The 26,977-nt window shown below is 31.7% G+C and overlaps 1 pseudogene across 1 annotated transcript; it reads right to left on the bottom strand.

The window, feature by feature from the left end:
- Window positions 1-2,034: 2,034 nt before the first annotated feature.
- LOC149250637 (luminal-binding protein 2-like) lies at window positions 2,035-3,299 on the bottom strand (annotated as a pseudogene). Its single transcript, XR_016265438.1, has 3 exons — window positions 3,197-3,299; window positions 2,967-3,089; window positions 2,035-2,861 (listed from the first exon to the last, which is right to left on the bottom strand). The product of XR_016265438.1 is annotated as a luminal-binding protein 2-like (transcript).
- Between the last annotated feature and the right edge of the window lie 23,678 nt (window positions 3,300-26,977).

Genomic DNA, 26,977 nt, shown 5'->3' with positions numbered 1-26,977 from the left:
ATGAACTTATATAGCATAATTGTCCCATAGTAATCAATGAAGCTGTGCATGAACTTATATAGCATAATTGTCCCATAGTAATCAATGAAGCGATCAATTATCATATTCTCCTTCTCTTCTTTTGTGAGTTCATGTCCACTTTATTTTCTCTCATGAGTCTTTTTTTGTGTGTTGTCTCAAAAATCAACATGGTTGTAATGCAATCTTCTAGAATAAACTATGGAAGTTTACAAACATCCTAATGTTTTGAGTGGACACTCCATCCATCATCAAGGGATCCAACTAAAGCTTTTTAAAACATGGAAAAGAATGAGCCGTTAAACGGAATAAATAAGAAATGAAAAAAATAGTCATTAGGAATTAGTTATAAAATATTAATACTATTAAACAGTGGTCTATTAATATTGATACTATTAATAGTTTAGAAGGAATAATAGAAATTAAATAGAAAGAGATATGATGAAAGAGAGGGCAAGTTTAGTGGAGCAATTACTGATTTCCTATTTATTTGGTTTAAGGTCTCACTCTTTTCTATCCTTCAAAATGCTTTAATTTGATCCCTGATGATGACCGTGATGTCCACTCAAAACATCGAAATGTTTCTAAAGTCCAGCACATTTAATTCCAGAAAATCACATGACATTTATTACTCACTGTGAAAACCTTCATGCTCAAAATCAATATTGTATCACAGCTACAACAATAGTAGAGATATCATTTCCAACAAAAATCTTCTGCAACTGATTGTCATGATGTGCAGATATTTTTTCAGCCTATTAGTGGCATTTATTGGACCCAACATATTGAAGATTTGAAGAGACCACTCCAGAAGATGATGTTGCTCCATCATGAAGAAGTAGTTAATGGTAATAAGAATACATTTCCGCTGAAAAAATCATCATTTTGGTTTATTTTCTGGAGGCTTTTGTGACCAGATGCTGATTACACAAGTTCATTGTTGCTCCTATACAATGACTGCTATTGATGTTCACTGTTATCTGAAGGCAACATATTGTCTCTTTAGATTCCAAGTATTCTTAAAACTTGATCATTAAAAAAACAAAGAGGAAAAAGTTGAAGGTAGAGTTCGTTGTTGCTGCTGTCCTTGGATGCTATTCATGTTTACTGCTATCTGGAGGCAGTAGGTCGTATCTTCAGATTCACGGTATTCTTAAAACTTTATCATCAAGAAAACAAAGAGGAAAAATATGAAGGTATCGTATATGTTATTTTCATGCTGCTAATTGGAGAAAATCATTGCTGTTTGTAGCATTGGAAGATTTCTGGTACGGTAAGAGAGTAAATTTATTAAACGGAAAGTGTTGTTTGGTTTGCTAGTCACACATTGAAACCTTTGGTTAACAGGGTGAAACAGTTAATTAAATGTTCCCTCAGTACAACCAACAAAAACTGGGTTTTGGTGTTTGAAGTCAGGACTAGATTCTCTGTCCTTGCTTTTCTCAAAAGAGTTGAAATTGACACACATGGTTGAGAGTTTATTAAAATTGATATGCATCTAGGAAGGAGCAGTTATGGCAGGACTTACACAAGGAGGAATTCTTTCTGACTGCCATAAATTACATGGGAAGAATTACGCTGTTAGGGAATAAAGAATGAAGACAATTCATACATACCACAATTTAAGAGAGGCTTTGATGATTGTCACCCTATCAATTGCAGACGACATTATTCCCTATGTCCAGGATGTTGAGGATATCCTTCAAGATCAGGAAAAGCTTCTAGTAGTACATGAAACTCTCAAATTGTGACACTTGATAATTTAAGAAGAAGGTTCAATAACCAATCATCTGACATGTTAGAGATCAGTAAATTGCAGGTTGATAGAGGATAGAAGAGAGCATTGACCTTAATTATTTTAAGTAGTTTGCCTTGTTCTTTCAAATATTTTGCAACGACTTTGATAATTATAGTAACAACACTGTCTTTGTCCTTTAAAGAGCTTGAGGAGATCTCGCTGCAAAATGAGCAACACAATAAACAATTTTGAGGAGGAAAAGAACCAAGGAAAATGATAACGATTTTGTTGCCAAAGCGACAGAAAAGGAAAAAGAAAGCAGAAAATATTTCAGAACAATGTAAGAAGGAAATTTTCAGACCAAGATATGTCAGAAAACCCAATCAGAAACAAATAAAGCAGGAGAGAAAAATTTCATTCAAATTAGAATAATGTCTGATTTGTTTCTATTGTGGTGAGACAAGCTATTTGAAGAAGAATGTAGGGAAAACCTATATGATCTTTCATGTGAAAGGTTTAATAGACAAAAATATTTCTGTCGACAATAATTCAGTTGATAGGAAAGAGTCAAAGGACACATGGTATGACTCAGGTGCCACACAACACATAACAAACATAAAAGAATGGTTCACTTATCTTTTATGGACACAAGTGTAGAGAAGAGGACTGGTTCTCGTCCAGCCATTCGAGTGCCTCCTTCAATGCTGCATCTATTTTCTCCTTATCATCAGAGTCGATTTTGTCAGGAAGATTGTCCTGGTCGTTAATTGTGTTTCTCGTGTTATAACCATATGTTTCCAAACCGTTATAGGCATCAATACATTCCTTGACCTTTTTGTCCTCCTCTGCGAACTCTTCCGCCTGTCTCACCATTCTTTCAATTTCCTCTTGGCTCAGTGTTCCTTTGTCATTTGTGACAGTGATCTTCTCATATTTTCTGGTGCCCTTGTCCTCTGCTTTAACATTCAAGATACCATTGGCATCCACTTCAAATGTAACCGCAATTTGAGGAACTCCCCTGCCAACATATTACAGGTTTGATTCTCCTATCCACCAATAGTCTCAATACCCAAGGTTAGAGGAGCCACATCCAGTAAAAGTATTTCTGCACATAAATAAGAGCAACAAGATTTCAAATTGCTGGATAAAAAACCAAAAATTCATTCAGAACTGAACAATATAAAATGTAGAAACTGTGGACCTACTTTACCTTTAGTTTCTTCTCCACCTTCTCCACTAAGAATGCTACCTTGCACTGCTGCACCAAATGCAATGGCCTCATCAGGGTTTACACCCTTGTTTGTCTCTTTGCCATTAAAACCACTGAGAAAAAATCAGTTACAGTGCCTTACTTTCATTATTACTGTAACTAATTCATTGTTCGACCATCTTAGAGCTTCTTTCCAGCAAAGATCAGACGCTGCTGGTCAGGTGGAATACCTTCCTTGTCCTGGATTTTGGCCTTAACATTGTCAATGGTGTCTGAGCTCTCAACTTCCAAAGTTATCGTCTTGCCGGTGAGGGTTTTGACAAAGATCTGCATGCCACCTCTCAGACGAAGCACGAGGTGTAGGGTCGATTCCTTTTGGATATTGTAGTCGGCTAGGGTTTGACTGTCTTCTAGCTACTTTTTGGCAAAGATACAAAAAATTGAAAGAAGCCCTAAAGTTAAGACATGTATAAAGAAGCTGCAAATCTGAGATTTGCCCAGGAATGAAGCTCTAAACAGTCAGACCTTAGTATCATATTAAAGAAAAATTCCCCACATAAGACACGAAGGAGACAAAACACAGAAATAGGGTCAGATCCAAAGGTAATGAAATTCACAAACTTGTTAACCAAAAACGATGAAAACTCTTCCGAAGCAGACATCATTGATATCTTCACAAGGAAATAGGGAAGAGAAGATCAAGAGGCCATACCTGTAAACGAAGAGCTCTGTGACCGTTTCACTAAGAGAGGAGAACGCAAGCAAGAATATGATGGATAGTGTGAGGGTGGGTTGTATTTATATAATGCGTTGAGTGCACAATTGTGAAGATGGATACGTGTAGCAAAAAAAATGACGTGTCTAAATTTTAACCATACAAGTGTTTTACAAAGTGTGTGCTAGGTATTAAAAGGAAAAAAAAGTGTAGATGATATTGAACTGATTCAAAGAAAGGCCTATCGGCCTAAATTTATTACTTTATAGTTATTTTGTTGCATTATAGATGTTATGTGTTTATGTATTCTTAGTGATAATGTGGTATTTTTTTTTAATATTTAGTTTTTTCTACTATATTCATGTCACTTAATTATTGTAATGGAAAAATTAAAGATATAAATGATATGAAAAAAATGACTTTCTCAATCTAATAAAACTTGATTACAACAACCAGAATTGTGATTTTGTTCATTAAATTTTTAATATCATTAAATATTCAATTTTTCATTGTCTAGATTGATCATTACTTTTTTTCTCATTTTTATGCATATTTATCTATCACATACTCACTTTCTTATTCTTGTTTTTGCAAACATTAACAGTATTATGATGATACATTGTTTATAAAATATTTTGAAAATGCCTTACTCTCATTTTCATCCCAAGAAGAAGGTTTCTTGGGCACATCCTTTTTAACTTCAATGCTTGGAGTGACATTTTTTCTATGCTTGGGTGGATTCTTAAGTAAGTGATGGAGAACATGACATTAATTGTCTCACACATTTTTGAATTATTAAAGATATCAAATGAATAAGCAATAAAGAGTAACATGGTTTGTGATCTTAATGAATAATTTCCTTTAACTCTATGTTTGTATGGATGTTAAGAAGCTCTAATGCATACACATCTTCTTAGCCTAAATAGTATTACATGGATCCAATAATGATGTATTAACATGTAATTTGATGCAAATAAAGAAAGTAGGATATTTTCTTAACATTTGTAGTGTTTTGATAAAATTATCACTCTTGAATAAAGGCTTCGAGGTCTACTATAGTTTCTTGTTTATAATGAGATCTACAATGAATATACTAAACATTCTTAGTAGTTTAAAGAAAGTTGATTCCCATGGTTAACCACCACTATAGATTTATTTTAATTCTAGATCTATCATATATTGAGAGGATCAAATCCATCAATGTGCAATTATTTCGTCAATTTTTGTACTCTAAAAAGGATTTTTAGCTTGAAGGATTTTATTCCTCTCAATACATCACATATCGAGAATTAAGTGAATTTACACTAATTCACACACACACACACACACACACACACACACACACACACACACACACACGTCACATTTCAACCCCAGGTTGTGTCCAGAAAGAATTTGCACATATTTGTGAAATGCACACCATTGGAACGTTTTAACCCCCTCCTCCCCCACCCACCCTCTCTTGTGTCTGTCTATGTCAATTAGATGTGGATTGGGTGGTTGGGAGAAATGAGGTTACCTTCTCCACACTATTTCAATTCACACATCTGTCGTGTTTGAATTCATAATGAGTACATACCCTTGTAATGATTTTGATCCTTGTTGTCTAAGATTCCTTGACCTGGAATGAAACATGCATATTCCTCATATGAAATATGATTAGCTCAATATATGACTTCGATATACAATGTTTACAAATAACAAATAATATCTTATTTATCTTAGAAAACCTAAAGAGTATATATTTTAATACAAAGAAAATATGCATTGAGCTCTCTATTAAATAATGTAATGATAGAAATATAAATGCAACAACATCGTCTCAAGATAGAAAAACTATCTTCATCACACAATCATCTACATGGGAGAATATCTCAACAACACACTAATATAGGAAGTTAACTATTTGGAGAATATCTCTCAACCAACAAGATCTAACTACCTCCTAAACGTTAGAAACAAAATCTTCTCATACATATAAGCTCTATATAATTACCAATAATCATAACAATTCAGAAATATGATCACATCCAAGACAAGTAGGATTTATATATTCCATCACTCCCTGTTAACCACTACTTTTCTTAATCTCCATTTGTTAAGGGCTTTGTCAGTATGTTATCATTTGCAACACATGATTCACTATGAATTGCAGAACATCTTGATTATAAAAATCTATGTTTTGACCAACCTATGAATTTCATCTTGTAACTACCAAACATAAGAATTGTGTTTTTTGGAATCCATATAAGATAGCCATCATATAGTGGGATAATGGGTCACCAACGACTGTATCGGCTAGATATTTACTAAACTCCTTCCTATGCAAAATTCATCAACCATTCTTGAATAACAAAAAATTACATGTGTACCTTTCATTTGGCATGCATCATCATTAGTTAACATATTAGGTTTTCTTTTTATTAACCTCAAACATAATATGGGATTTCTTGTTACCCTCAATTATTACACCTATAGGTTTTTGTGGACTAACCTCAACCATCACATGCATTGGTTTTGTGGATGACTATCAACTTCTACATGCTCATGTTGTTTTGGCTTACTATAAATGGTTTAAATTGATCATGAATCATCACTACATTAATGGGTATGGCTTGACAATGAATGATACACTACATTAGTGGTTTTGGATGACCATGAAACACCATGGGATGAAAGCGTATGTCATCATTTAGGGTTTAATATGGAAAACATGTTCTCTTACATTGCCCATATTATACTCACACTCAATCTAATTTTCAAAATATCTTTTCATTACCCACCTTCTTGAACCTAAGTTGACAAAACTATGGTGATATTCAAATGATTCTCTTAATTATTTAATAACATATAAGTAAAATTATAAATAATCCTAGCACATAAACCAAACGATGACATGGTGTTATGTTAAGGCACTCCATAGAGTAAAGGTCACTGGTTCAAAACTTTGTGGGGAAAAATTCAGCCATGATAAGGGAAAAATATGTTTATACTTTTATAGTATTACTCTAGATTTCAAGTAATAAACATTTTTTATTATTAAAATTATGATTTTGGAAAAAAAAACATTTTTCATAAAATACAATATCCTTCTTTAAAAATTATATATATATATATAAACTTGGGTGGTTGGTAGAAAATCTTGTTATACTTCTCACCCATAGTTGATTCATATAAGTGAAATGTTGAATTTATATTAACTATTTTGTTAAATAGATTTTAATCTTAGTCCTAAATTTCAATTTTTTTTTACTCTGGTATTTGAGTTGGAGATAAAATATCAAACTTTATTAATAAATTAAAATATTCTCCCTATATAACTTACGTACTTATCTTTCACTTTAATCTTATTTAAAAAACAAAACAAAGGTCTCTAACAAAAATATGAAAAGAACTTGAAATTACCCATCTACATGAATAATTATTACCCATCTACCGTTTAGTTGTAACAGGTTCCCCATTAAAGTAAGGTCAATCAACCACATTACTGTGTACATCCCTGCACTGTCTTTTATGCTTATGTTAATTATTATCATGCAACCATATTAATGAAAAGCCTATAAATTCATACCGTTTAGTTGTAATCGGATTCTCCATTAAAGTAACGTCAATCAACCACATTACATTACTAGGTACATCACTGTTTGACATTTTTTTTATGTGCTTATGTTAATCATTATAATAGGACCATATTAATGAAAAATATTTAATTTTTTCTGGGGGCTTGAACCACACGAAATTTGAATTTTGAATCACACGATTAAAATAATATTTCAAAACACAATGATTAGAAATTAAACTAACCCTCACAAACTAAAAAAACATAAAATAATTAAAATATACTTATCAATGAAAATAATAACAATTTAACAAAAATATTAAATTATTTTTTAATAATAATAATGATTAATACATTGTTAGTAACTATATTATTATTAATATAATAATTAGATATAATATTATTATTTTGGATTTGAGAGATCTGTGGTTTTTATCTTTTGAATTGATCTCCACAGAGTAAACATTTTTGAACCAACGTTTCGAATCCCAAGTGGGATCCATCATCAGGGCTGAAGAATGATGATAAGAGAAGAGCAAGCAGGGAAAATAAATACTAACGAGGCCAAAACTATCTAAGGAGGAACAAACAGTCGGCTAGAACCCTAATTTTAATTTATTATTATTATTATCATTTTTATTATATTTTATTTTAATTATTCTTAATAATTAACATTCAAATAAATTAATATAATAATAACTTATACATTAATTAATGTAATATTAATATTAATATGATAATAAATAATTATTATATAATAAATAATTAACTATTACTAAATAATAATAATTAAAATTTTCTTTTTTATAATACCAATTATTAATTAATAAGATCAAAACATATTATAAATGAATAATATTTACAGCTAATCTAAATAATAAATTTCTAAATCATATTAATTGATTAATATATTAATTTAAATTATATTAGAAAATATAAATAATTAATAATTCATGAATTAATTAATTAAAATAATAATTAATGAATTAAATAATTAATAATTCATGAATTAATTAATTAAAATAGATGAATATAATAATTCATATATTAATTAATAAGATAGCTGATAAATAAATTAACATAGACTTTTTATATAAAATCTTTTTATATAATTAAAATAATAATGATGAACTACTTGATTTCAAAATAAATTAAATTAATAAATATTTGATCTTATTAATAATTAATTATTTATACTAGATTAATATAATAATTCATATATTTATAAAATAACTAATGTATAAATCAAAATTAATATTAATAATCAATTATTTTATAATAAATAATTAATTTCTATTTTTATTTTATAATAAATAATTAATATCTATTTTTATTTTTATTTTTATTTGAATAATGTATAATAATTATTTAATAATTGATAATTATTATATAATAATAATTAAATATTATATTAATAATTATTATTATTATTAATTAATTATAATCAATTATTTTATAATAAATAATTAATTTCTATTTTTATTTTTATTTTTATTTGAATAATGTATAATAATTGATAATTATTATTCTTATTATATAATAATAATTAAATATTATATTAATAATAATTATTATTATTAATTAATTATAAAATTAATGTGTTATAATAAATTAATAATTCTTATAATAAATATTTTAAAGAATAAACTAATAAATTCTATATATTTATTACATTATATTAGAAAACATAAATAGTTAATATATAGTTAACTAATGAATAAATTCATTGATAGCTAGAAAGAAATTAAATTATTATAGAATAAAAGAGGACAACATACCTGAGGATGCATTACCTGGGGATGGGATGGCGACTTTTAACTTCATTGATCAAGGGCAGCCAGCTTCCGCTAATTTCCAAACCATTGTCTCTGTTCAGATTCTAAGGATACTTCATAATTTCAAGAGCTTCTCTGATCTTCCGTCTTTGATGGTGTTCCTCTCTTGCGATAATCGAAGCGTTTTCCAGGCAAATATGGTGCTTAGTCTTCAAGGAGTGTTCTGCGAGTGCTGAGGTACGAGATCTTCCATTCTTGATATCAGCGCCATGTTCTTTGAGCCTAGTCTGGAGGGAGCGACCTGTTTCACCTATGTAGCTTTTTCCACAAGAGCAGTCTATCTTATAGACTCCCTTAAGCTGAAGATTGTCAATATCATCTTTAACAGACTTCAAACCTTGTCTGATGGTACCCGGAGCTGAGAAATGAGTGAAAATGTTCTTCTTCCTTAGGATTTTTGCGATTTTGTCTGTAACACCAAGGATATAAGGAAGAAAAATCTTACCTTGAGGCTGATCTTGCGCCTTATGCTCATGGGATGACAACTTTCTTTCAGCTCTCTCTATGCCTTTTTTAATCTCATGCTCTTTGTAGCCTATATTCTTGAAAACTGAAACCAAATGCCTCTTTTCTTCAATCAGATGCTCTCAGTCGGAAATTCGAAGGGCTCTGATGGTAAGGGTGTTTAGGACACCAAACTTCTGGGCCGGGTGATGGTGGGAATCCGCATGGAGGTAACTTTCCGTGTGGGTAGACTTTCTGAAAACCTTGTGGCCTAGAGAGCCATCTTCCTTTCTGATGATTAGAACGTCCAAAAATGGATCCCACTTGGGATTCGAAACGTTGGTTCAAAAATGTTTACTCTGTGGATTCTCCGATCAATTGAAAATATTATTATTACATGTGATAACCTATCTTATCCTAATGTAATAATATTATTATTCTATAATAATATTTTTATTAAGGTTAGCAATAACATTAATATTATTATTAATATTAGTGTTATTAATAATATTAAGTAATAACTATTATATTCACAATATTAACAATAACAATAATATTAATGGTAATAATAGCTTTGAGGGTTTGCTCAATTAGTCGATGTCCCATTGCTAAATAACCTTGCTATTGGGATGTCACACATTCAATTCTCCTCAATTCCCTCGCAGTTAGGTTCATATTAGTTTGGTAGTTGTATATGAGTTGGAGATAAAATATCAAACCTTCATTGATAAATTAAAATAATCTCTCTCAATATATAACTTACTTATCTTTAATTTTAATCTTATTTAAGAAAACAAACATCTCTAACAAAAATATGAAAAAAGCTTGAAATTACCCATCCACATGAATAATTTATTATTATTGCAATAGCCATGAAACAAACTCATAAAAATCTCTCTCTCTCTCTCTCTCTCTCTCTCTCTCTCTCTCTCTCTCTCTCTCTCTCTCTCTCTCTCTCTATATATATATATATATATATATTAATTATTATTATATTAAAATGAATATTAATTTAAAATCTATGAGGGTTAGCTCAATTGGTTGGGTTCTCATTGTTAAAGTATCTTGTTATTGAGGTCACAGGGTCAATTCTCTCAGGTTAGACTCTTTTAATGAGCCAATGAGAAGTGATCCCTTTAGGTGGATCTTCCCATAACAATGTTTTCATGGACATAGTGGTCATTGATATCTGGAGTTCATGAACCACATCCAACAAAAACAAAAATAATTCTAGCTTTTTCATTTTTAATTACGTTGATAGGTGTTTTCCTATTGGAAATTGACATATCAATATTTTTCCTAACAAAAAATCTCAATTATATGGTTTAGAATCAAAGATGCTGACATATTTTCTTCATGTCCTCTAAATCAGCGAATGAAATTTTCAATAATAACTTCCTTACATCTATAAATCCATATTTACAATTAAAATTTTATCAAATGTGTTCATTGTTCTTCACATTCCAATGGAATTTATTATTTATCACATTGCGATGATAGATATTATTTGTCACAATGCAATGGAATTTGTTGTTCATCATATTGCAATGGCGTTTATTTTTCATCACATTGCAATGGAATTTGAAAGGTATTCGGTGCATTATAGAGCCTGAAATACTCTATAGGAAAATGTACCCCAAGGGAAAGTGAAGGTAGTTTTATCCCGGTCTTTAGGGGAGATATCGATTTGATTATAACCACTAAACTCATCAAGAAAAAATTCTTTCTAGATAAGGAATCAAGGACTTGATCAATCAAAGGTAAAGGGAAGTGGTGCTTCTGAGTGGCCTTATTGAGATCCCTATATTCAACATATATTCACCACTTTCCATTCTTCTTAGGAACAACAAGAAGTCGAGACACCCACTAACTATCATAGATTGGACAAATGAAGTTTGCATTCAATAATTTTTGAATTTCTTCTTTACCAATATCTTTCAAAGTTGGGTTTATTCATTGTTACAATTTCTAGACAAGATGAAAGATTTCCTTTAAATAAATATGATGAGTTCACAAACCAGGGGAATTCCTTTCATGTCCATATAATCCCTTGCAAAAGCTTATTTATGTTTCTTCACACAATGTATCATATTTTTTATTTGTGCAGAGATAAATTAAGGTTAATGTTTAAGGTATTTCTTACCTTGAGGTCAATTGGGACACTCTTAATATTTTGTGCAATTGGTATCTTTTCTAAAATAAGATCATCAAAATAGGGTTCATTCATTATAGAGGTAAATAGTTTGGATACTATATAAGTAATAACATAAGGGTTATTAATAAAACTATTGATATTATCATCCTTTATTTCATTTTTTTAGTACAAGGCCTTGCTAATAGTAAGGATTGGTCTTGCATCATCCCCTTTAAGCTCAAATTCATGCCACTAAGGGTTTTCATAATCAACACTTGGTCTAGTTGGAGGGTAAAGGAAAAGGTTCTTTGTAGTATTTCCATTAGATATGGTCACGAAACTCGATATGTAGCTAATAAATTCATTTGTAGTGCCTGACTAGAGTCTTCCCAAAATTATGGGGTATCCTCCTAGGTGTGTCTTGGGCTATAGCACTAGGGGATTAGCTGTATATTCCTGGGGTTGGTCTTAGATTGGTGAATCTAAGAAGCTCAATGATTTTCGTGGTCATTCTATTTATTGTGACATCCAAGTCAACCAATGTAATTAGAATGGTTGTTCTTCTAATATGGATAATTATTGTCAAATTCCCTGGGTCATTATACTTGGTCAGTGGAATTTCAAGTACATTAATTTTGACAATTTTCTCACCACATTCACAATGGGAGGATCTCATGGTTTCCTAATATGTTTCCTGACAAAAAGTTCCATTACTCGTTTTTCATAAATTGGGACATATATAATTCCTTTGAGTAATGGAATTGAGATATACAATTTCTTTAATTCCTTCAAAAAATAAGTCTTAGGTTGTGGGGTAGCTTTAGCTACATCTAATATTTCTAGATGAGGTGGGTTCATAGGAGTCTTAGTATTGATAGCAACCTTGACTGTTACAAGCCCCACAATAATAGTGATATCAATGTGACAGTTGTAATACTTTCAGTAGTAACAACAACATTGTTGTTAAAATGTTCTCAAGAGTAACAATTTCATTAGTTGTTACAAAGGGTTTAGCCTGTTGTGTATCTAATGATATTTGGTTTGGAGTTTTTTCCGTGGGTAAATTATCCTATTCACTTTTTTTTTTGTATTAATAGGGTGAACTCTTATATTTACTATCCTCCATAATCATAATTATACTTCATTTAATCCAATAGGAGAGTTTCAGTAAATGGGGAAAGCGGGAACTTCAACATGTTTCACTACCTTATTATTTGGTTAGGGTTAGGTTGCATAGGTAAGTGAGATCGTAAAGGAGGGTTACCAAATCATGTACTGGAAGGATGTTATAACTATTGCTACTATAAGCATAATTCCACATGAAATTGTCTTAGGAAAGAGGCTGCACACCATCCTTGAGGCCATGAAAATGATTGATTTGGAGGAGAAGGCCGCTAGGGAAAATGCATTAAGTATTGAAGCAAAAAAGGGTTAGAAAAATTCCAAGTGGCTATAATATATTACATTTTTGGGAAACCTACTAAGCATTATACATATTAGGACAAATATTGAAATAAGATAAAGGATCTTGAACCATAACTAGTGGTTGAGTTTTCCATGGTATCCTAGAGCCGATGAAGTATGTTATCTCAACCTATTCACATGATTCTATGAATACTACTTTCAATCCTAGTAATGATGGGAAATGCCTTGTAGAATTCACTTTCTCATAGATGTCACAAAATTCTATATTATTAAGCGAGAATTCCCTAAGAAGGCACTTCTTTCAACAATTAGGGAACAATATAGAAAGGGATGAAGTATGATATCTCAACCTCTTCACATGATTCCTTGAATATTGCTTTTAGTCCTATTAATGATGGGAAATTCACTGTAGAATTCTCTTTCTCACAGATGTTACAAAATTCTATATTATTAAGCGAGAATTCCTTAAGAGGACACTTCTTTCAACAATTAGGGAAGAATATAGAAAGGGATTTATTAGCCTCAATATGCCTTTGTTTGACCCGTAACATGTATACTTAAGAAGACAACAAGATAACCATATAAATTTTGAAATTTTCAAATAAATGATTGATCTTTGCTCTTACCACCTCACCATTGACTGATTTTTGTATTCTAGCAAAGGCATCTCATGCCATAGTTTTTTTTCTTGTTTATCCTCTTGAGTTTCATAATCAAAGTGCAACTATGTCATCATACAATTTCTTAGATATGTCCCCTTTTCCCATGAGGTTCAACATATCCATATAGTCATCCTTCATTCCCTTGATTGGAATTGTCTTCAAAATGCTCTTATCCAAATTACTATGCTTGGACCTTTGTAAGTTGCATTGAAGGTTCTCAATATAATATTCCAAAAATTCCTCTTCCCTATGGGACATCATAAATAATTCTTCCCTTTTATCCTTAGCTTGGTAATAATCTTGGTACTTTCCAAGAATATTTTCTTCATGTCATCTGATGAAGAGATAAATGGACCAACAAGTCCCATGAACCATGTTAATTTAGCTTCCTTTAGAGTAGTAGGGAATAGTTTTAATTTATGGGAATTTGAGGTGTAATCATAACTTTGCCATAAAACATTGAATTCAAAAAGAAAAGCATTTGGATCTTCACTGACTATGACCTAAAAGTTTGGAAGGGCTGATAGATGTATATTCTTCATTAGAGCTTGCCCTTCGACATCCCCAATAAGGAATTCAAAGGTAGTAACTATTTTATCCACCATATGATTCTCCCACAAAACGTGAGGGTTTTGCACAACAATTTTAGGCATTTGTTGCTCCCTTGGCTATGAGTTCTAATGGTTTCTCAGGCTATTTTACAATACTTCTTGAGTTTGGGACAAAATGATTAAGGGGATGTTTCTCTGGATTCAAATCTTGATATTCCACATTATGCCCTTTTTTACCTCCTTGTCCTTCCAATATGTCATGATACTATTCCTTTGCTAATATTGATGACCAAAAAATTATTGGAATTTATTTTGAGGTTGAAGGCTCATGAGATTCTATGTCCAAAATATTTTTTGGCAACAAAGATGATTTTAGTCCCAAAATAAATGTTACTCGCCCTAGATCTTGGTTTTTCCTTCCTCCGTGTACTCTTTTTCCTTGATGGTTAGTATTTTTTGGGTCACCATGTTCTTTCCTTCTCTATTCATCCAATCCATGTGTCTTGAATCCTTATGAGGTTGAAACCAAAACATGTCAAAGTGATGCATAGGTTCTTACCACCCTGTCAAATAAGATCCAGGAGCACTTCTAATGCATTGTATTCAAAAATTCATCTAATAAAAGAGCCAATCCTAGTTATACAACTTTAATAACCTCCCCAACAATGGTGCCAGAATGTTGGTTGAATTAATTATGTTTTAATTAGAATGAATTAATTTCAAATACATAAATTGTCAACCAGGGTAGGTATTTTTATTTAAAGGTTATTGTGCAAAGTATATGTAGGTAACACTAACATTGATCAATACCAAAATATATATCTAATATCATGGCATTCAATCAAAATACAAGTCGTTGTAGCTCTTCACTTCTTGCACATTGAAATCATCACTGCCAAATCCTTTAGTATTTTAATCACTTTGCACAAAGTACTAAAATTGAATTCACTCTGCTAGAACAAGCATCACTCAATAATTCAAGATCATACTTGCAGGAAAAAGAAATAGCACTTATGGAAAGAAAATGCATAAACCATTCAAATGCAATCACTCAATCACCAAACCCATTATAATTACCAAACCATTAAATGTGTATCACACTATAATATGTAAAACAATACTCAATCTAATAACCCGTTCAACAAGAACTCAGAAAATCGTAGCAACAATTGAATAAGAGTTATACACAACTAAGAAAGGGATTGATCTAGGAACTATGATGTCACACAACAAATCTGTCAAGTATTCTGCAAACTAATTAATAATCAATAATTGCAACACATCAATAAAAGTTTGTAACAATGATAACTAAACATTATTAAACATAACCTACAAGAAAATTAAAATACAACTATTACAATACCTTGCTAACACAACAATCCTTACTAAAGAGGAGTTCCCTTCCTCCTTAGTAGGGATATGGTGATTCATAGCTCACAAGCTAAAAAAAAAAGCACAATTGAGCCATGAACCCATGAAATATTGTATTAACTTAGAAAAATACAGATGCACAATTCTAAAAATGATGATGGTTGCACCCATGCATGAGGTAACTGGTTCCTATATTTATAGAATTACATCATTTATAATTTGATCAATACCAAAATCAGCCATGGGAATATTTTGATTCTTAGGCTGCCCAATCTAAGAGACTTGTTTAATAGATTAAAACAATTTCTTGAAAATAATAGAAATGATGTAAAAATGTTTTCATTTTGTAAGAAACCAAAATGAGAAATTGTAACTATCGCAACCAATTAGGTTGTATTATCAAAAGGTGGTCAGATCTTTTCTAGCACAACGATCTTGGTTGACTTGAATGAGTAGCAGCTCCCATGTGGACTCTTGAATATCAAGAAAAAATAGTGTCATAAAATAGAGTAGCAACATCACAACAACAAAAACATATGTGGAACTTTTCCTAGTGTGTCAACAATAAAAATATCATAGAAACAACATTGCATCACCTAAAAAAAATGAGTAACATCATCCCAACAAGACATGTGATCCATAAACATCCTATTCATTTTCATTAGTAAAGTTACACAAAATGGTTGACTTCTCATCAACATATAAGAAAATCTGCATGAATTAAAGTGACATGAAGAGGTAGCATAAATTTGTCAAAATGCAAATTGGTGGAGTAACAGGATGTGATTATAAGGGTAAAACTAATTGAAAGGGTGAGGCAATCATGGTGAAAAAGATGCCAATTATATGACCCAATAAGGCTTATATAGGGCTTAGCATACCCCTCTCCTTCAAACAAGTGTTGTCCTAAACACTTGACTATCTATGGATGTTTCTACATGAACAACTCATCCTTGCATGTCACCTCCTCCACTGGTAGGTTGTTTCATTTGAGGAGCTATTTAGTAATTACTTAATTTCTCAACTTCTTAATCCTTGCTTCTAAGATTGTTTCTAGTTCTAGTACGATTTTCTCTTCTCCACTAATTTTTGAAAAAATAATATAGATTGGGTCATCTGTATATATATTGTTTTTATTTTGACACTATTTCCTCATGTATTTATGTCCTGATGATGGGTCCACTTAAGAACCCAAAACATAGACATTCCTACAAAATGACTGTGGTAAATCCAAGCTTCCAGACTCCAAATTCCAACCACAAAATATGAAAACCATTACTTTTTCCCTATATGGAGGGGATATATTGAAATATATTTGTCTATTGGAGAGAACCAAAATCAATATTCAAAAAGAAGCTGCAAATCTACAATTTCTAAAGAAATGTTGTGACCTAGGTATAATTCCTACATTTGCCAAATTTATATTACTAAGGTTTTTTTTATTAAAGCCAACATTTCTTCATTTCTTTCTTTTTTGCTTCTCATTTCTTGTATATATATTGTTTTTCTCTTGACACTATTTCCTTATGAATTTATGTCTTAACGATGGATCCACTTATGGACCCAAAACATAGACATTCCTACAAAATGACTGTGATAAATTCGAGCTTCTAGACTGCAAATTCCAACCACAGAAATATGAAAACCATTATTTTTCCCTATATGAAGGGGATATATGGAAAATAAATTTTCTACTAGAGAGAACTAGAATCATGATTCAAAAAGAGGCTACAAAGGTACAATTTTTGAAGAAATGTTGTAATTCCTACATTTGCCAAATTTATGTTATTAAGGTTTTTATTAAAGTCAACATTTCTTTGTTTCTTTCATTTTTTCTTATAATCTCTTGTATATATATTGTTGTTCTCTTGACAATATTTCCTCACGAATTTATTTCCTAATGATGGATCCACTTATGGACCTAAAATGTAGACATTCCTACAAAATGAATGTCGTAAATTCGAGCTTCTAGACTACAAATTCCAACCATAGAAATTGGAAAACCATTATTTTTTCCCTATACGGAGGGGATATATAGAAATAATTTTTCTATTAGAGAGAACCAAGATAAATATTAAAAAAGAAGTTGCAAATCTACAATTTCTAAAGAAATGTCGTGACCAAAGTGTAATTCCTACATTTTCCATGTTATTTCGACGCTATTTCATCAAGAATTTATGTCTCGATTATGGATCCAATTATGAACCTGAAACATAGACATTCCTACAAAATGACTGTGGTAAATCGGAGCTTCCAAACTACAAAATCTCACAAATAATCAATCCCCCACTATAAATTTTCTTTCACAATGATGTTGATATGCTTTTTTAATAACTTTAACTTGTGTTGTAACCAAGTTGTCGTCCAATAATTTGAGAACCTCTTATTGGTGTTTTATGTGCTCCTCTACTTCTTATTTCAGGGACATAGGTTTATATGGTTTAAATATCACTAATAATTAATCCCACACTTCAGATTTCCTTATGTGATCAACGAGGTTAATATTGTTCAACCATCGGCAACATAGTCAACATAGGCATCGTGGTCAGCCATGGTCAACTATAGTCATATCTAGGTAAAAATTGATAACCTTAAGATCAAACATGTACACCCATAGTCAACTATATGTTAACCATAGTCAATCATGTTTGACCAAGCTCAATTGTGGTCAAACATTGTTACCCATGTTCTACCACAGATAACCTTAGTTAGCCATAGTCAACTTGGTTAACCTTGGTCAACCATGATCAACCATGATCATATGTGGTCAGCCTTAGTCAACCTTGAACAACCCATACTCTACCATGGTCAACCAAAAGTCTCCAAGGTTAGAATGGAAAAGCATGGTCAACTATGGTTAGAATGGTCAACCAAGGTATCCATGATTGAACATGTTCAACCATGGCCTTCCATTATCAACATGGGAAACCATAATCTACCGTAGGAAACTATGGTCAACAATCTTCAAATTTGTCAAACCATGTTCATCCATGGTCCACATGGTCAAGCCATTGTCATCATGCTCAGCTAGAGTTAGCCATGGTCAACCATCGCGAGCCATAATCAAACATGGACAACCATGGTCAACTGTAGTCAACCATTGCTAATTATAATCTATCTTAGTCAAGTATAGTTTGATGTGGACAAGCATGGCCATCCATAATCAACTATATGTTGAATCTAACAAAGCCTCATCAACCATATCTTGAATAGATTTAGTTGTAATCAACTATAGTTAATTGTTTACTAATCTTTCTCATCCACACCAATCGTTAACCAGACAACCACATCAATAAATGTGGTTGATATATACCTATTAACAACATTTTTCACATTTTATATGAAAATCAGTTTATACAAATAATACTAATCAACATATATCAACCACATTTACTAATATAATTATACTAATTTAAATTTTAATAAATATTTATATGATTAATTATTTTTTGTTAATATAATTGTTTAATTATAATCACGGTTCATTGTGATAATTATATGTGTCATTATTAATTATAATAAATCATATACATATAAATAGAAACACACAACATTCCTCAATAATAATATGATATTAAATTTCGGTATAACGGAGCAATTTTAATGAATTATCATGGATTTCCATATTCGTTAAGAGTTAGCCTCATTACTTCATTCCAATAACAAAGCCCAATAACTTTGTTATGGGACAACATTCATACAAGATTACCTTAAAATATATTACATAAATATGAAAATTATGATGTTTGTTTTTTTTTTTTTAACTCCAGTAGATATTATTTGTATATTAATTTAATTATAGTATGAAATTGGTTTGTTTTTGTTTTTAATTTTAATTTTTATATAAAATCTTTTAATATTTTGTAAAATTTTAAATTTATTATATAAATATAAAGATTATTATCATCATCGATTCATGGTTGAGCGGGCTTTGGGATCCTTATCCTAATTAGCTTTAATCTATGTATAGGTTAATGAGAGCAAATGTGGGGCATTTCGTTTGACAAAGGAGGATTTTGGAAAATGAAGGGTATATCATCTGGTCTGGAGACATAAGGGTATTGTTTTTTTGTGGCGGGCGATGAGAAGGAACGGTGAGCAAGGTGGTGACTATTATGCCTGTTGTTCAGGCTTGTGACGAAAGTTGAAAGGATGGGGTGGTGAGTAGTTAACTGCTACAATAAACTCCTGCGTGTGGTTTTGTGCTGAGTACTTTGTCTAGGATCCAAGTGTGTTGAGGTCAAGGAAATTTGCATTGGTGGGTTCTTGGTACCTCTGTGGGTCATGGCTCCTCTATCGTTGACTTCCTTACTTTTGTGTTGGTGGCTATTTCTCGGCAGGCGAATTTGGGTAATAACCTGTCTCTTAGGTTGGTGTTTGTTGATTATCATTGATTACCTTTCCATTTTTTTTGTTTGGGCTATTGTTCTTGTGAAAGGGTGGCTTTGCTAGGTTAAGTTAGTCATTGCATAGATTGCAGGACTGGGATTTGGGCAAGTGGTCCTGCGAGATGTTGGGGTGGGAATTAATTGATAGATGCATGGTGTCTCAGACCCCTGGGAGGAGAAATCTGAACCTTCGAATTTTGAATTGTGGTCAATTGTTCTCATCTCTCTTGTCTGAGGTACTAATTTGTTTAGAGTCCAAGGCAGGGTGGGGACTTAGGTGGAAGCGTAATTTAGTTTTTGTGTTATTTGAGAGTCTTGTTTTCAAGATAGGAGGTCTCTAATGGCTCAGGAGATCTTTGTTATTGGAATGTGGGAATTATATTGTTAAGTCTTGGGGTTTGTGTGTGCTCATTGGTTTGAATTATCTTCGTTGTGTCGAGGGCTTTGATGGTCTAGTGCAGGTGTGGTGGAGTCTAAATCTTGAACCCTGACCACTGTGTTGTCTCATGGTGGGTGCTTTGGACAATGATGTGTTGCGATAATTTGGAGAGGCTACTCGATTAGGGCAATGGTTAGCCTAGGTTTCTTCATTTGCTTGCAGGTATGCCGAGATAGAGAGGCAGACCCCGTAGAGGGGGCAGATACGGTGACTATATCAATGACATAGGTAATGCCTCATCATCTAGTGAGGACTGTTCAACCAATTTAGACGGGGAGGAAGAGTTAGCACAGAACCCTGTGTCGCTTCGTGGTCGTGTTGTTTAGAGCACCTCTTTGGAGTTAATTTCTACACAACTGGAAGGGATCTAGGTCAACCTGGATATCCTTCGTGACCGTTGGTATGAGGATCGAAATGAAAATGTGGCCTATTGGAATGATATCTAGTTCACTTAAGAGAAATCTTGGAACAATTGGCAAATTTTCATAGAAGCGAGAGGTAAACAAATGAACGTTTACAGGAAATCGAAGCTCGACTGGATCACATTGAATATCATCAACATGAACAAAGGGAGACACTAACTCATGCAAATATGCATCCACTGCGTCTGCCACTGTGATATGAATGTGGTAGGCTGTGTTTTTATTTTGTCAGCTTTTTGGCTTGTATGGCTGTGTAGCCCTCCAGAAATAAGGTGAAAATTTTTAAATCTTCTGCTTCATATTCCAACTCTCTCATCAACAAATTTGGTTGGAGTGAAACCGAATGAGTTGATAACAATATGAATGTACTTATTTTTTCGCACAATTTTTTGGTCGGAAAAAAATAGAAATTATTATTATATTAAAATAAAGATTACTATTTTATATTATTTAATTTAAAATTTAATTAATATTAATATAAATAATTATTTTTTATTAATATGATAGTAACTTAATCACAACATAATTTTTTTTATTTTTAATCCTCCCTCATTTTATATAAATATTTTCAAATAGCGTATAAATCTTTACAATTTACTATCTAGTATTTATAAAAATTTAAAATAAGATTTTAATACTATTAGATAAATTATAATTATAATTTATATTAATAATTATATTTTTTATTAATATAATTATATTGTTTTTTTAATCATTCATTCTTATATAAATATTTTCAAATAATTTTTTTATTGTAAATCTCTATGAACTTTTAAAATTTAATCTCTTTTTTTTATATATGTATATAATAATTGAAACATGAGTTTAGATGTTATAATGGAGTTTTAAATTAAAAATAATAAAAAAATCTAATATGAATTCAATTAAAATATGAATTCAATTAAAATAGTAATAAAAATAAAATAAAAACTTGATGAGAATATTAATATTAATAGAATAATAATATTTTAATACATAGAATTGTGAAGAAGTATAAAATACTAATAGGTATTATAAATTATAAATCCATTTTACTATATAAATTAAAATAAAAATGATTAATATTTGTAACTATGGTATTTAGTTGTTAAACATATAAAAAAAACTAAGATATATAGTAAATTCTTTTTATAAGAGTATTTTCTCTTTATCTATGTTGTATCTATTGTGCTTCCTCAATAGTCTTGGGTTATGCATAATAACAACTTTAAAGTTAGGGTAATTTCCCTAGACATCTCGAGGACAAAAATTTAGGCATGAATTCAAGGTATTCTTATTCCAAATCCATGAGGAGACTTTAATTGTATTGGTAGCGTAGCTTACCCCAACTAGGAACTAAGAATTGGTCTCAATATTTGAAAATGAATTTGTAGTTGAACTCAAATTTGGGGGAGGAGGGGTGGTCCATAGACTTGCATGTGATGATTTTCTTGTGATTTGCAAAATAAGTACACGAAAAACACATAAAAATATTATTTGGCATGTTAAACTAGTGATGAACTATAATGAGGTGGGGAGAGAGATTAGCCACGCACACATGTGGAGTGAGGAAACCTTTAAGTTAAGTGACCATGAACTAGTGAGAGAAATAAATTTGTACTAGTCTCATTGCATTGGTTGAGAGACAAAGCTCTATAATGCCAAATTAATTAATAAAACTACTAAGAAGACGAATGCATCAAAGACACAACATATTACATGTAGAGGTTACTTATTCTTGTTTATTTCTCTTGGTACGTTCTTGGTATTCAACATTCTTTGCACTACCTAATGAATCTAAACCTAGCATTTTGTACATTGAGGACGTCTACGCCTAAACTTCACCTGGAATGAGTGTTTAATGAATGGTTAAATGTCTATGTAGTATTGGCCTTTTCTCATTATATGTCATCTTTTTTATAATGACCATGCAATCAAAGGAAAATTTCTTGTTAACAAAACAATGAGTCTCTTTCATGTAATAATATTTCTCACATATTTAGGGTCATTGTTTTATCCATTCAAGAGAAGAAATTGTGTTGTATACTCTTTTTGGTAGAGAAATTGTTTGTCAAGTGCATTTGTAATATTTTTTAAATTAAGTTGTGTTTATAGCTTTATTGAAACCAAAGTAACTATTTGAAGTGAATATGTACACAAGTAAAGGTCCTGTAGAAGAAGATGGTAGAGATAATAATTTTACCTAGTAATGTTAAGCAATAACAACACTAGGATTGTATGACTTGAAGTATATGCATTGCATCAAAAGTTCAACATGCGGCATTCTCATGTTTTGTGTAAAAGATATTGATATTTATACTCAAAACCATGGAGAGGTGGGCATATGTTGCCTGTTCATGTGATCGTTTTATAATATTTTTCCTTGCATTTCCTATTATTTGTCTATTCATATCAAATTGAAAAATGCTTGAAAGAACATATTATTATGGATATGAAAGTAAATCATCAAGGATTCACTATGTTTCCTATTTAGCATGCATAAACCTGTAGTGTTTTATACTTAGTTGTTAATCACTTAGATTGGGTTGGTAGGAAGATGGGTACACACACTTCAAAAGATTGATATAGAATAGTTAGAAATGGCATTCTGATCCAATTCATTGTGGGGCACTAGAGAAAGGTGCAGGCAGCTTAGAATACTTTAATGACGGATATGATTTTCCCCTTTTATTGTTAAAATTTGACATTATATTGAAAAATCAGATACATGTATGTCTAGGTCAAGATTCAAGTTTGATAATATCACCATGCCACAAAAAATAATGGTAATGATTAGGCACACTGTTTAGTGCTTTGTGACATAAAGTTAATGCTACAAGAATGTAACTATGTGAGAAATAAAGGTTTTAGTGTAGATGAAGCTGAAACACAAGATATGGAAAAATTCGTTCCTAAAGAATGATAGGGTCTGAGGTAGGCTTCCTTAATTAGATAGATTTTCACATATCGTAAAAGTGAATATTGTTATTGACTTGGGACGCTAGGGTCTGAAATGTAAAATCCACTAAAATGAACATTTTGGAAGAGGAATGTTTTTTTATTTCATCAAAAAACAGAGAAGCTTTCCACACATATCAATCATCATATTTTTACAATGTACAAGAGCTCAAACATAGAACCTGTTTTGGGAATAGTTTTATATCATTTAAGAACATTAGATATGTTACGTTAAGAATTAAGATATATGTACATCAAGACCATTACATTTTGGAGCCAAAAAGTGGTTTGACTAAGAGCCCTCTATTGACATGAGAAAAAGAGAGTAAACATATCTTCTTTAGCCCCGACTTCCAGAATATCTACATTTCTTCTAAGAATGAAATCTTTATAAAAAATGGAATAGCAAAATCTGATATACATATGGAAAGTTTTTCCAAATTGAATTTAGTGTGTAGCTCATGAAAAATTGCTCGACGTCACTCTTACCATAAGAAACAAATGCTTTGCAGATAGATGCGATCCCATATAGCCCTATCTACATGTTGAATTATCCATTTGTTCTAAGAAAAACTATCAAGTGAAAATGTGAGATGAGAAGAGATTTATAATCAAAAACAACCCAAAACCAAAATATCATATATAAATGATTGTTGGTAAATGCAACCAGTTCGTACCACCATAACCCTTACATGCTAGAAACACATAAGACCTAATTTCCAAACATCATGAAATCCATTTTTGAAACAACATATATAGGTCTAAGCTCCTCATTGAATAGGGATTGGATTTAAAAACCTTGTTTCCATGCAAAACATGAAAAAATTTCTTGATTTCGTGATGTATATTGACCATGCCAAGTAAGAAAACCATAGAATAATAGATCCTAGGGTTGTCAAGGAACTTGGTTGAGTATAACTTGAACTCTGGAAAAGGTTTGAGAAATTACCATAATAATTAAAGACCTACCAGGGCTCTAATTACATGAGAAATGGTACCATAATATTTAAAGAGCTATCATGGCTCTAATTACATGAGAAAGGTTCTATGTGGCAAGAGAAATATCACTACTATCCAAGATGGCAACACTACTACTTGGACCATGGACTAAAGTTTGCACCAATATAGACAAAATGTTCGAACAAAATTCCATTTTCCATCCAGAATGTCCATTCAATTTTTCCAAGATATATACATATTTGTCTCCTATTCTAACCAGAATGCTACCATTTTTTAGTATGGGAGTCATAAAGCGTGTCCTTGTAATATATATCCATTCACCTATGAAAAATGGGAAAGAGTGTAGGTTTAGGTTTTGGGGCAACATTTTTGGATATCCATAGAGAAGAGGAAGAGGAACTGTCGAAATCTTGAGCATGTTTATTATTTATCCTCCACAGCTAGATGTATTAAAATAATATTCCCATTTCTTTTGTTTTTTTGTTTGTTTGTTTATTTTTTTAATTTGATTCTCTTGATTGCTTTAATTAGCATTGTTGATGACAAGGCTCATCAACAGGTAAACTATATGGACCTTAATTCCACTCTCCAGCTTATTAAAATCAAATTTTCTCACATTTCTTTATATGTTTTATTATATTTTTCTTAGTGAGAAGGGTAAAGATGAGATGTTATGTCATGTGGCATAATATGCACTAATTACAGGATTTGAAGAAATTTTGGCTAATTTAAGTGCACGAAATCGAAGTAGAAAAGAAAGAGGGATTTGAGGAGATTGCATACCCTTACTTAACTCCCCACTCACTCAAAGATTCCTCCACTAGATCTCATCAACTCGGAGTTACAAGCACTCAAGCCCACCGAGGTCATTGGAAGCCAAGCCAGTGATAGTTTAAGACAAGTTGATCTCGAGTTGGGAGCCAAGCCTCCCTAAATTTAAGGAAATTGTTGGTAGCTTCAGTTGTATAAATAAGAATGCCTAGAGCCTCATTAGGATTCAATTTTTTTTGTTGTAGCCAAGAGGCATTTTCAAGATAAGAGATTGTGACTCATAACTCTTATGTATTTTTGATATTTTAAGGAAAATGAAAATCATTCCCTTGATCCAGCACTAAGTTGAATCAGAGGGCTGAAGCTCTTGGGTTAAGGCCCAACGTTAGCAACAAAGGTCCCTCTTTCTGTACATGTATGCTTAGATTACATTCATAGTTAACCGCTGAAGAGATTTCAATTTTGGTTAAACTAGAAGTATTTGGATGATTATGTAGCTTGCTTCCATTTGTGGCTGGATAAATCAATTGTACAATAGTGACGATAGCCACTTCAGAAAATATTTTGGTAGTGGCCTTTTTCTCATCCCCATTGTGGGATCATGGGTTGAGGTTTCCATTCACAGAACCCAAAAACATATTTATTGTTTGATCACTGCATAAATTTGGATTTCTTGTTGCATAGATCATTGTTTCCCAACTTCTTGGAAGTACCTGCAATTGTAATTTTAGTTTTTTGAGTTTTTCTATGGTTTAGAAGCACTTCCATTCATAAGTTATTAATAGCTCTATTTTTTCTAAATTCAACTCATCTTTCCCATATATAAATGGAGTCGTGCATAAATGAAGAAAATAATGTATGTTGTTTTAGAAGGATCTGATCTGTAAGGAAACCTCATCTCGCTAGCCTCATCCAAGTCTTTTCCACCTACGCTGTCAAATTCCACCAAACCCTAATCCGAATTCCTATTTTGTAGCAAGGTGGACATTTTCCTTGAGCAAGTCCAACCATATTGAAGCCTTGGACTGAGCCTTGGGTAGTGTGCACCCGCTTTGTGCCTTATTTCCCCATTAAACACCTTTCCCACACTTCATTCTACCTTTCCTACCTCCCCATAAGTTTTTAGCCTGTTTCTTGTAGTAAAACAAGGAATCCTGTAGTAGAACTAGGACATCCTGTAGTACTATAGGAATCCATGTAGCAGCCCGTTTTAAGCTTGAATTGAACAGAAATTGCCATGTGAGCTTAAGTTAGACCTCCATTGGCTTCCATACCCTCGACACCAATCCAAACCCGTTTCCCCATACCTGTCTCCCCTCCCAAAGAACAAATCGGTTAAATTAGCATTTGCGTTCATAACACTGAAAATAGAAAAGGATTTTTTCTAAAATTTCTAAG

Source organism: Pinus tabuliformis, chromosome 7 (assembly GCF_031772625.1).
Source record: "Pinus tabuliformis cultivar Carrire ecotype Pingquan chromosome 7, CPIR1, whole genome shotgun sequence".
Lineage (NCBI taxonomy): Eukaryota > Viridiplantae > Streptophyta > Pinopsida > Pinales > Pinaceae > Pinus > Pinus tabuliformis.
The sequence above is the reverse complement of the archived record's forward strand: the minus strand, read 5'-3'. Positions and strand labels throughout refer to the sequence as shown.